The following is a 12,686-nucleotide window of genomic DNA, read 5'->3' as shown; positions in this document are numbered from 1 at the left end:
TTGCCTAGCAAGCGCAAGGCCCTGCATTCAGTCCCCAGCTCCGAAAAAAAGAAAAGAAAAAAAAAGTTAAAAAAAAAAAAATTAACTTGAAAAGTCCAACTCTGAAGTCGTTACTCAACATGTACAAGTGTGAATATCTTCATCCAAACTCAACATTAAAATAAAGATAATCACAGAAAACATTTAGCCAAAATTATTAATACACAATGGCTAAATGCAAAACAATAATGCAATTTTTTTTCCTAGAAGTTTTTGGTTTTCTAACAAAAGAAAGGAAGATAGCTCAGCAGTTACATACAAGCATTTATTACTCTTCCGGAGGACCTGGGTTTGATTCCCAGAATCCATATGGTGTTTCACAGCCATTTTTTTTTTCTTTTTTTCAGAGCTGGGGAATGAACCCAGGGCCTTGCAAGCGCTCACAGCCATTTTTAAATTCCAGTTCTAGGATATCCTTTCCTGGCCTCTGGCCTCACCAGGCACAAATACAGTGTACAAACAAACAAGAAGGCAAAACATCCATTCAACCCATACACACGAAATATATAAAAAAATTTAACAGAAAATATATTTGTGACACTTTCCTCATACACAAAAAAGATAATCCCAAAATGATTCAATGTCAACATTTTCATTTATTTTTATTTGCAAAAGTCCTCAGTATTCTTTAAATTTCCAAAATTACTTGGAGTACAACTGTTACTGTCTTTATTGGAGAAGCTAAATTGTTCAGTGGAACACAAATTACTTATGGTGTAAGACTCCAAAGTTCCTCACTAAGAAATTACCAATGCAAAAGTGCCACAAAGTCTCAATTCCCAACAAATGGAGAAAGTAAGGAACTTAAATGTTAAAGTCTACTCTGAGTACACAGGAAGAAATGTAAAAAGTCTCTGAAACGTCTGACTGTTCATTCTTAGGTAGCGTCATTTATTAGTATAAACCAACATGTTATAAAATTATTTTAGTAAGCATTTTACATACTTTTTTTCAGTCCCCAAGTCCAATCTGTGAAGTGAATCTAAATATAACTCATTTTACTGATGAAGAAAATCAAGACTTAAAGTTAAATAAAAGCACATTGCTTGAAATCACAAGAACTGAGCAACTGAATGCTTTATGATACCACTGAATGTTTTTGAAATATTTTTATTAAAAAAAATTAATGTTCTCACAAATCAAATTCATGGTATGAATACCCCCCGTTAAACTATAAACCTTTCTCCTAATTCTATATACAAGCTTACCAGTACCAATGTCATACAGTTACCCTCTTGTGAAATTCTTTGTTTCCAAAAAAAGAAAAATCAAGAGATTTTTAAACTGAAGGGAAACTGCAAGTGAGGGTGCTCACAGACAACACAAAAAACTGTTTATACAATAATGCCAGCTACCTGATACACATTATTTCAATTCTAAAGCACTAGGATACAAGAGAAACCCAATCTTTTTCCTCCTTTTGGTAGACTTTACTCAGATCTGTACCAAAATGGCATTTCCACGTCAATATAAATCCATTATTACATAACTTCAAGATAACCTTCATACTCTATTTCGAAAACCGTATTTAAAAATCAATACTGAAAACAAAAGGATGGTAGCATATTTTAATGTGAAGCCTGGCGCTGCCTAGAATGAATGGAAATATCGCTTACAGCATCCTTCTCAGTCGGAAAGGGGACGACGAGATGGTGAAACTCATCACTATCTCCAACAGGCTGGAAAGGTGCTTTAAAAAGCAAAAAGTGGACACTTGCTCAACTCAAGGAGGGGTGGGGCCCGTTCTTTTTTTGGCGGCTGGCACTAGACTACCAGAGAGAAAGAAATCCGTTGGTGGCCAGCACCTCGCTGAAAAGAGTGGGCGCAGGCTACTCTTAAAGGCTCAGCCTTGAGGCACTTTAGTCCTCGGCCCCGGAAATCTACTGAGAGGCGGATCTTGAGGCCGGATAAAACAAGGGCCTCCAGGACCCGACCTACAGGCCGACCGATCCTATCCCTGGCTAAGATGGAGCCCCGTAAGGGACGAGGCGATTCACTCCCAAACGGAATCTGAAGCAATAGAGAAAGTGGGCGACAAAAATTCACGAAGGAACGCTCTGGACGTAGGCCCGGCCTCCATGGGCTCCCAGTCCACTGGTTTTTCGAGGCCTTGGAGGGGGTAGAGAAGCCCAAGCCTCGTGCCCGTCCCCTCCCCCACACCACCCCCTCACCCTCGCCCCCACCCCACTCGGCCCTCCGCAGCCACCCTGGCTTTTCCTCCTCCTCCTCCTCCTCCTCCTTCTCCTCCTCCCGCAGCTGAGGTACCAGGTCGACCGGTTTCCTCACGCGTTCGGAAGCGTGAACTCACCCGCCGCTAAGAAAACGGTACTGTCTTCGCGGCCTCTGGGCGTCAGGTTATGAGTAGGCTCCACCGGTTGGAGGTTTCTGCGCGCCGCCCGACTCAGAGACTGGTTCCGAAGCGCCTACTCGAATAGGCCGCAAACACAGCCGCGCTGCGCGGGGAGCTACTGGAGGTCTTCCTCTTGCCCGGCGTGCACTGCGCCAGGAGGCGTGGAAAATGAAAACCATAGAGAAGATTATACATAGATAGTCTCCGCTGTCTCCTCGGCCTCACTAAGTATAGAAGGGTAACCATAGAGTAGGATTGTCTAGTGAGACCTAGAGAGGCTCAAGCTCTAAATTACGACCCACCCTGCCATTTTTGATTGGAGCTGATTGAATCTTATGACTGTGGGACGCCATCTTGAGGTCAAGGTTCCGGCTGGTTACCCGCGCGGGGCTTGTTAGAGGTTTTCTCACTTTTTGGTAGTTCGTTTTCCAGGAATTAGAACCTTGGTCTCCTGATTCTTTGAAGTTCGATGAACTGATACCTGGGCGGGACTAAGAACCTCAATAGAAAGCCCAAATGTCATTTGTCCTTCGAAAAAAACTGCTCACATCAAGAAATAATTGGCAACGGCTATATTGGGTTTTTTGGACTTTTTGTGTGTATACTCACTACAACTTAGGCGAAGTAACAGGGTCAAAGAGGTAACTAGATAGCTTCAGAAACCTGTAAGCATATTTAATACAATTTTCTGCAGTGCGAATGAGTAAAAAATATATACTAAAATAGTGGAAATGAATATTCACAAATTACTGGCTATTCAATTTATGGAATTTATAAGTAGTATCTACTGCTTTTGTTTTCTGTTACTCAGAAGGATTATAATTTGTTCATAAGGATCTTGCTTCCCTGAAGGTAGAGAGTGAGATTTATTCTTGTCCTGGGAGAGCTGGGGTCCTGGAGTAACAAATAGCAAACTTTGGTTGGTTAGTTTGGTTTTCAAGACAGGGTTTCTGTGTATCCTTTTATGTCCTGAAACTCCAAACTAGCCTCAGAGATTGGCCTGCCTCTGCCTTCCGAGTACTGGCATCGAAGGCCTGCTCCACCACACCCATCTTTTGTCTAATAGTTTTATTATAGTACATAATCATCATTTATCATATATTAGTATGTCTCGTTTAATAGTCGACCTCTTCCTCCCACACTGGGATGTAAACATAAAGAGAGCCTCCGGGTCTTTCCTCTCCTGGTGCTCCAGTGCTTAGAATAGTGACTGACGATTCAGCGAGTGCTCAGTATTTGGTGAATAAAAGAAACGATTGTCTGGGTGTGGTATGGCATCTATTGGTTGAATTCCAGAGCTTTGGGAGGCCCGGGAAGGTGGATTCAAAGATAGCTTCTTTGGTCCAGGATCCCTAGAGAGCTATCTAATGAGATCCTGTCTCAAAAAACAAAGCAACAAAAAAGGAAATATAACGTGTTGCTTACCAAAGCAAAAGCAATGCAAGGACAGTGGGAATGGGAATTCCAATATGACACAATGGCCATCCTAAATTTTACATTCACATCTATTTCTTTTTACTAGGTTCCTTGTAAAAGGATGAACATTACCTACTTCCCAAGACTACTGTAAGGATTAAATTAACAAATATATGAAGGTACTTTCTACAATAAAATGCACATTAAATATTCTTTACATTTTGTAAATAATTATTTTTACAACCACAAACATAAAAATCCTCTCAACTTATTGCGTATCTTCTTTTTTTGTTTTTAAAGGTTTTTAATTTTTTAAAAAATTTATTGGGGTTGGGGATTTAGCTCAGTGGTAGAGCGCTTGCCTAGGAAGCGCAAGGCCTGGGTTCGGTCCCCAGCTCTGAAAAAATGAACCAAAAAAAAAAAAAAGATGTATTTATTTTATGAATATGATCACAATGTAGCTATCTTCAGACACACAAGAAGAGGGCATCGTTGGATCCCATTACAGATGATTGTGAGCCAACCATGGGAATTGAACTCAGGACCTTTGGAAGAACAGTCAGTGCTCTTAACCATCTCTCCAGCCTGTTTTTTTTTTTTTTTTAATTCTTTTATGTGTATAAACTTGACCACATATAAGTGTGTCCATCACATCCATGCCTGGTGCCAGGTGCATAGGACAGAAGATGAAATTAGATCCCTTGGAACTGGAGTTACAGATAAACTATGAGTCATCTTGTGGACTCAGAACTGAACCAGGGTCCTCTGCAAAAACAGCAAGTGTCTGTAACCAAGCCATTTCTCAATTATTTGTGTAATATCACTTGTTTACTAAAACGTTGGGTACTAGTGAGATGGCTTAGCAGATACAGGTGCCTACTACCAGAACTGACAAGCTGAGTTCAGTCCCTGAACTCACATAAAAGAAGGGGAGATCAAACTTGCTCACAAGCTGACCATTACAGGACACACACACTCGAGTGGATGAATGTGCACACATATTAAGCAATAAATAAATGTAAAATACAATAGCCCAAAACTAAATAAGCCGGACAGTGGTGGCACAGACTTTTATTTCCATCACTCAGGAGGCAGAGGCAAGTGGATCTCTGAATTTGAGGCCAGCCTGGTCTAGAGAATGAGTTCTAAGACAGCCAGGATTACACAGAGAAATCCATCTTAAAAAGATAGATAGATAGATAGATAGATAGATAGATAGATAGATAGATAGATGGATGGATGGATGGATGGATGGATGGATGGATGGATGGATGGATGGATAGATAGATAGATAGATGGATGGATACATAGATAGACAGATCGTTGCAGCTGGAGACAGTTGAGCAGTTCTCGTTGCTTTTGCACTGGGGCTGGGCTCTGTTTCAGGATATTTGATCACGTTGTGAACCCTAAGATTGTGTTACTAATTGGAAAAATCTGCTTTTACTGGGGGTGTGGCTCATCCTTAGCACACATCTTTAATCCAAGAGCTCTGCTTTAATATTGAAAACAGGATTAAGAGGCAGGTCAAGAGGCAGAAGAAGCAACCAGCTGACAGGAAGTGAACATAGAATTCTTAAAAACAAAAAAAAAATAGCAAAAAAAAAAAAAAAACCCAAGAGTATGAGGGAGTTGGGAGGACAGACAGATATACAGAAAGTAGAAGGGAAGGACATTCAGTCTGAAGGAAGTTTTTTGAGATCCATGAGAAAGAAGGGCATTGCATCTGGAACTTGAGCTGAGGAGGAAGGTCAGTTGGGTGCGTTCTCTGCCTCTCTGACCTAGCAGGCTTTCACCCAGCACCTGGCTCCCGACTCTTGGTAAAAATTATTTAGATTTTGTTAAAAAACAACAGGTTTCAGTTCCCAGAACCTAGATGTTGGCTCCAGATCCACTGTAATTCCAGTCCCGGGGATCCAGTGCCTCCTCCTGACCTCTGCAAGCAGCAGTGCACATGCATATACATGAGGCAAGATATTCATACACATAAGTGGAAAAATTTTCCCTAAGAAGTCTCTAACAATTGTCTAACTTTTGTGTAATAGACATCAGTTTCTACATTTACCAAAGATGGATATTTATAGTGTAACTAGGATCAAGATTTACCTAGGATACAAGCTTCAGAGCATGCCTGGAAAGGATTACTTAGATTGGCTGTCTGAGGTGAGAAGATCACATACAAATGTTGGTGGCACCATCCATGGGCCCAAGTCCTGGACTTAGTAAAAAGCTGAGGGCTTTTATTTGTGGTTTTCTGCTTCCTGACTGGATGGAGTATAACCAGCAGGGTTGTTCCTGCAGCGAGGATTTCCCTGCTATGACGGACTGTACTCACCAACACGGGCTAAAATAAGCTCTTTCTTCCATCTGTTTCTTTTCTTTTTGAAGTGGGGGATGGGCAGGGGGCTGGGGTGTGTGTGTCAGGGGAGGAGCCAGTCTATTTTATCATAGTAACCAGAAAAGTAAACAACGCACCCACAGAATCCTTGCTGCTCTTACAGTGAACTTGGGTTTGACTTCTAGCACCCACATGGCAGCTCACAACTGGCTCTAACTCCAGTTACAGGGGAATCAGATCACCTCTTCTGGCCTCCAAGGGCAAAGGCATACATGTGGTATACAGACATACATGTAGGCCAAACATCCATACACATAGAAAATAATAAAATACTTCAAAAAGGAAAAACCAATGGACCAGGTCTTAAGAGGGCAGCTGAGTGGCAGCTATCTGACCAAAGAAAGGTTGTTTTCTCTTAACATAAGTCAAAATGGTGGTGAACAGAATTGTCAATGAAGCCACCTTGCATAAAACCCTAGTTTACAGAAAAATAAAAAGAAAGGAACTGTTAGAAAAACAAAAACCAGGTGGAACATGGTGGCCTTTAATCAAGAGGCAGAAGAAGGATCTCTTGAGTTGGAGACCAGCCTGGTCTACAGAGAGAGTTCTAGGACAGCTGGGGATACACAGAGAAACCCCAGAAGAAGAAAAAAGGAAAAACAAGAAGCCCAGATGGATCAAAATCTAAAAGGCAATGTACATGTATATGAAGAGTGACCTGGAATTTTCTTAAATATATAGAACAAATTTCAAGAACTGTATAAGGACATTCTCAACAGAAAAGCTGAGCCCAGCTGGGCATGGTAATACATACCTGTTAATTCCGCCACTGGAAAGTGGAGACAAAAGGCTCAGGAATTCAAGGCCAGACTAACAACAGAGCAAGCACAGCAAGTCTGAGATTCTGTTAAGGGGGGAAAAGAAGGAAAGAGATAAAATCCGAATGTCAAGGTCCAGAGAAGAGGAGGAGAAGGAAAGAAAGAAAGAAGGAAAGAAAGGAAGGAAGGAAGGAAGGAAGGAAGGAAGAAAAACAGACAGACTACTTCAGAAGAGATGAAGACTTTAAAAAAAAAAAAAGCTCCTTATGAACTGTCAATTCTTTTTTTTTTTTTTTCCTTCTCAGAACTGTCAATTCTTTTTTTTTTTTTTTTTTGGTTCTTTTTTTTCGGAGCTGGGGACCGAACCCAGGGCCTTGCGCTTCCTAGGTAAGCGCTCTACCACTGAGCTAAATCCCCAGCCCCAGAACTGTCAATTCTTAAAACGTAGCTGAGATTCAAAATGTGTCTGAGTTTGAGGCCAGTCTGATCTATAGAGTGAGATCCAACACAGTCAGGGCTACATAGAGAAACCCTGTCTTGGAGAAAAAACAAAAACAAAAAGGATGGGGATAACAAAATATTAAAAAGAGTGCAGAGCTCAGCTACCTACCCAGACCTAAGGGCAAACCTGCCAAATTAATTCATAGCTTTGAAAAGGATAAAGGACGATAAAACCTCTTGGGCTACCCAGAGAGAAGAAATTCGCATAGACTTTGTAACTTTGCAGAGTCCTTTAAGACATTTGTACACTCTCTTAACCTGTTTTAGTTTTGAGAAAAGGTCTCACTGTAGTATTGGCTGGCCTACACCCCACTAAATAGATCAGGCTGCTTTGATCTCACAAAGACCTACCTGTCTCCTGATTAAAGTCCAGCACCACCACACATAAACTCAATTTACTGGAGATGTTTTCCTGCTGACTTATTTAGCTCAGTGAATAGAGGGCTTACCTAGTATGCATGAGGCCTTGGATTTGTCACCAGCACAACATAAACACCAGTGTTGGTGCTCACTCTTTATTCCCTGCACTTGGGAGGTAGAGGCAAGAGGATCAGTTCAAGGTTATCATTGGAATTTGAGGCCAGCTGGGAATACGTAAGACTCTCAAGAATTAACTGCTTCTTTGGGCTGATGAGATGGCTCAGCTAACTGAGCATTCTTTGGCTGCTCTTCTTTCTGGAGGACCCAAGTGCAATTCCCAGCAACCACATGGTTGCTCACGATCATGTATAAAAGAGTCTGATGCCCTCTCCTGGCACGCAGGTGTACATGCAGAAAAAGCACTCATACATTAGAAAGTGAGAGAGAAAGAGAGACAGAAGGGAGGGAGGAAAGAAAGGAGTGAAGAAAGAAAGACTATCTTGAAGAAAGAAAGACTATCTTTAAAAAAATCAGGATGAATTGCTTATGGAGGACGTGCTAAGCCATCCACTTGAAGTTTTAGAGAACTGCCCTAGGCATTTGCTAGGAAGACAGCTGTAGTTAAATAACCCATGTGTATTCTGATCCTGTCCCCATGGACACATTTGACACAAGTGTTCTGCAGCCTATTGGGTGAATTACCAGGAAAACTGCCTAAACATGAAAAGCATTATTTAGCAGAATCAAACAGATATCAAGAATTTAACCTGGGGCTGGAGAGATGGCTCAGTGGTTAAGAGCATTGACTGCTCTTCCAGAGCTTCTGAGTTCAAATCCCAGCAACCACATGGTGGCTCACAACCATCTGTAATGGGATCTGATGCCCTCTTCTGGTAGCTGAAGACAGCTACAGTGTACTTCTATACAATAAATATAATAAATAAATCTTTAAAAAAAAAAAAAAAAAAAAGAGCACTGACTGCTCTTCCAGAGGTCCTGAGTTCAATTCCCAGCAACCACATGGTGGCTCACAACCATCTCTAATGGGATCTGATGCCCTCTCTGGTGTGTCTGAAGACAGCTACAGTGTACTTGCTTAGATAAAATAAATAAATCTTTAAAAAAGAAAGAATTTAACGTGGAAACACTGGAGAGATAATAAATTGAGAGCGGAAGGTCCCTAGGTCGTGGAGGACGGGCTGCAGCTCAGCAGTAGTGTTTACGAACGTGTATGAGATCCAGGATTGATCCAGGATCGATCCCCAGTCACTGGGGAAAAGTGACTACAAAATTAGTCAACACTCCTGCTGATAGACAGCACTAACTGCACTCTTACACTGAGCCATCTCTCCAGGCCCACCAAATTAATGTTGAATAGGAAAAAAAAAATCACAATATGGGGTTGGAGAGGTGGCTCAGTGGTTAAGATGAGTGTCTACTCTTCCAGAGGTCCTGAGTTCAATTCTCAAGAACCACATGGTGGCTCACAACCATCTCTGATGGGATCTGATGTCCTCTCTGGCATGCAGGTGTACATGCAGATAGAGTACTCATACATTAAATAAATAAATCTTAAAAAAAAAAGAAATCGCAATATGTGATCACAAAATAGGAAGAAAAAGCAATTTTAAGCAACTATATATAGGTTTTTTCTCTACATTTTTGCTTTGAGTTCTGTCATTCAAGATTCAGGCTTCATGTGATGTCCAGACCATTGTGACTTTATGAAATTAAAATGTGCGGCTGAAGGCTTTCTTCTGCCCAATGTGGAAGCTTGCAGTGTATGCGCACAAGGGCACTGAGTGCTTACTCACTGGCAAATGTGACAGGCGCTGGCTCAGGAAGTTCTGCACATGCATGTGTGTGTAAACACTTGGCTTATGAAACCTAGAGGACTTAGCTCCATGTAAAAGACTAGACTGCTGTTTTGGTTAACTAGGCCACTTAATGGGTAGGAACAGCCACCAGTCTTAATCTATTCTTCCATAGATTGGAATGGTAGGAAGATGAAAGGAAAAGAAAGAGTGGTTACTCGTCTTTCTTTTCTCTTATTTAATTTAATTTAATTTTTTTTTTTTTGGTTTTTTTTTTTTTTTTTTTCGGAGCTGGGGACCGAACCCAGGGCCTTGCGCTTCCTAGGTAAGCGCTCTACCACTGAGCTAAATCCCCAGCCCCTAATTTTATTTTTTATAATAAGATCTAGGGGTTGGGGATTTAGCTCAGTGGTAGAGCGCTTGCCTAGGAAGCGCAAGGCCCTGGGTTCGGTCCCCAGCTCCGAAAAAAAGAACCGGGGGGGGGGGGGGGGGGGGGAGATCTAATCGTGTGTGTGTGTGTGTGTGTGTGTGTGTGTGTGCGCGCGCGCGCGCGCGCGCGCGCGTGCGCTAGAGTTCCCAGCAGTTTAGAGCTGCCTGATGTGGGTGCAGGGAATCAAACCTGGGTCTTCTAATGTGGGTGCAGAGGCTCAAACTTGGGTCTTCTAATGTGGGTGCGGGGAATCAAACTTGGGTCTTCTAGCAAAACAGTACATGTTCCTAACCACGGAGCCACCACCCCAGTGCCTACTGCCTAGTTTTATAGAAAAGAAGAGTTACCAGGGAGATGGTCTGCCCCCAGCACGCAGGGGTGGAGCCAGCATCAGATCACCATTCCAGTAGGTCAGCAGGTACATGTGCACAGGGAGCAGGGATGAGTCTAGCATCCTTTGTCACACTCTGCCCATTCCACCACCTTTGAGACAGCACCTTCTCCCCTTCCTCCTCCCCCTTCCCTTATCCTTCCTCCCTCCCTCCCCACCTCTCTCCACCTGGGGCTTAGGTCTTCTTAGCTAGGCTAGAAGCCAGCTATCTTATCTTCCGGTCTCTGCCCACCTCAGAGCTGGGACTACAGGCATTTGCATGGATAGCTGGTGTGTTAAGCAAGCGCTGGGATCCAAACTGCAGTCCTCATGATTCCAGATTTCAGCCTTCTGTAAGTCCCACACACCAGTCCTTTTTTTTTTTTTTTTTTTCTTTCCGGAGCTGGGGACTGAACCCAGGGCCTTGCGCTTGCTAGGCAAGCGCTCTACCACTGAGCTAAATCCCTAACCCCTGTAGTCAATGCTCTTAACCACTGAGTCATTTCTCCGGCCCTATAACTTATGCTTTCCATGTTCTCTGAAAGTCTGCCTCGAATATTGCAGCCATTTCCACCACTATTTGGCTCCTTGCTACTTTGAGGAAGTTTTCTTTTTCTGGGGGAGGAGGCTAAGAGAGATGGATCCGTGGGTGCGGCGCTTGCCCTGCCAGTGTGAGAAGCTGAGTTCAGATCCCTAGAACCTGCATAAAACTGGGCACAGGGCACACACCTGTATTCCCAGTGCTCCTGAGCAAAATGCGAGGTGGAGACAGAACCCCTGGAAGCCCCAGGGCTGAGAACAACAAGAGAGACCCCGTTTCAAAGAAGACTGAACATGAGGACTGGCACTGAAGGTTTCCTATGACCCCCACACATATTCATATTCCTACCCTGTACCTCCAGACATAATAAAAAACATGAATATTTTTGTTTCAACATGGGGCCCTCATGTAGCTCAGGCTGACTGCAAATTCTTTATGTACTCGAGGATACTCTTGCATTTACTTCTTAAATGCTAGAGTTCCAGGAGTTTACACCCCACCCAGGACTGAACACAGCTTTTGTGCATAGTAGACAGCCACTGAGCTAAATCCCCAAGCCCACACCAGTCCTTTTTAAGCTGTGTTAGATCTCCTGAAGTCATTGAAGAGCAAGTAGCAATATCGAGTGAAGGAGAAGGCTTCATCTCAGTGTAGTGGTGTACACCTATAAACCCGGCACTCCAGAAGCAAAGACAAGTTCAGGCCCAGACACAGCTAGTTCCGGGCTATCTAGTGCAATGTATCAAATTCCAAGCCAGCAGCAGCTACAAAGCAAGACTCTAGGGCTGGGGAGATGGCTCAGCGGTTAAGAGCACCCAACTGCTCTTCCAGAGGTCATGAGTTCAATTCCCAGCAACCACATGGTGGCTCACAACCATCTATAAAGAGATCCGATGCCCTCTTCTGGTGTGTCTGAAGACAGCTACAGTGTACTTATATAAATAAATGAATAAATCTTTAAAAAAAAAAAAAGCAAGACTCTAGCTCAAATTTATTTTTAAAAAGTAAATCAAATGAAAAGTAAATGAATGCTTCAAAATTCACAATCATCTTCAATGAAGATTAAATTAAACTATATTCTTTGGGTTGAGAGAAAGAGAAACTAGGATAGCCCTGAAAAAATAAAGGTTCTGTAGAACATTGTGAGTGACATTCACTCCATGCTGGAGGTGTGTGAGGACCAGGGAAGGCTTGCTAGAGAGATAGTCTCCTGAGATGTGTCTTAGCCAGAACTGCAGAGACAGCAGTAATAGCAGAGTTATTACATAGATAATAAGCAGCACAGGTACTTACACAGACCCTGGAGATCAAGGCTGGAGCTGCCCACTCGGGAGAATGTCTGAGGTCTGCCGACTGAAGTCAGGACTCTGAAAGGAGGGTTAAGTGGTGTTATAAAGTGGATATGAGGGAAATATCACCCTAAAGGCTCATTTGTTGAAAGTTTGACCAAGTGCACAAGTAGTGCTCAGAGATATACTTTAGAAAGTGATTGGAGGCTGGAGAGATGGCTCAGCGGTCAAGAGTGCTGGCTGCTCTTCCAGAGATCCTGAGTTCACATGGTGGCTCACAACCATCTATAATGGGATCCGATGCCCTCTTCTGGTGTGTCTGATGACAGCTACAGTGTACTCATATATAATAAATAAATCTTTTAAAAAAAGAAAGTGATTGAACTCTAAGGACTCTTGTTAATTAATTAACTAACTAAT

The 12,686-nt window shown here is 42.6% G+C and overlaps 1 protein-coding gene and 1 long non-coding RNA gene across 9 annotated transcripts in view; one reads left to right on the top strand and one right to left on the bottom strand.

The window, feature by feature from the left end:
- Window positions 1-12,286, bottom strand: part of Rbm25 (RNA binding motif protein 25) — a 57,041-nt gene extending 44,755 nt beyond the window's left edge. For 2 of the 8 annotated variants that reach the window (XM_063262223.1, XM_063262225.1), the window contains exon 1: window positions 1,656-3,916. The gene's annotated coding sequence lies outside the window, so the exon portion shown is untranslated. Of the gene's footprint in view, window positions 1-1,655; window positions 3,917-12,270 lie in introns of those variants that run through there. The other 6 variants (XM_063262224.1, XM_039112647.2, XM_063262229.1 and 3 more) reach the window with 5 other exon arrangements.
- On the top strand, window positions 2,899-4,022 carry LOC102547293 (uncharacterized). Its single transcript, XR_593119.4, has 2 exons — window positions 2,899-3,030; window positions 3,912-4,022. It is a non-coding gene; the product is annotated as an uncharacterized LOC102547293 (long non-coding RNA).
- Window positions 12,287-12,686: the final 400 nt, after the last annotated feature.

Source organism: Rattus norvegicus, chromosome 6, assembly GCF_036323735.1.
Source record: "Rattus norvegicus strain BN/NHsdMcwi chromosome 6, GRCr8, whole genome shotgun sequence".
Taxonomy (NCBI): Eukaryota; Metazoa; Chordata; class Mammalia; order Rodentia; family Muridae; genus Rattus; species Rattus norvegicus.
The sequence above is the reverse complement of the archived record's forward strand: the minus strand, read 5'-3'. Positions and strand labels throughout refer to the sequence as shown.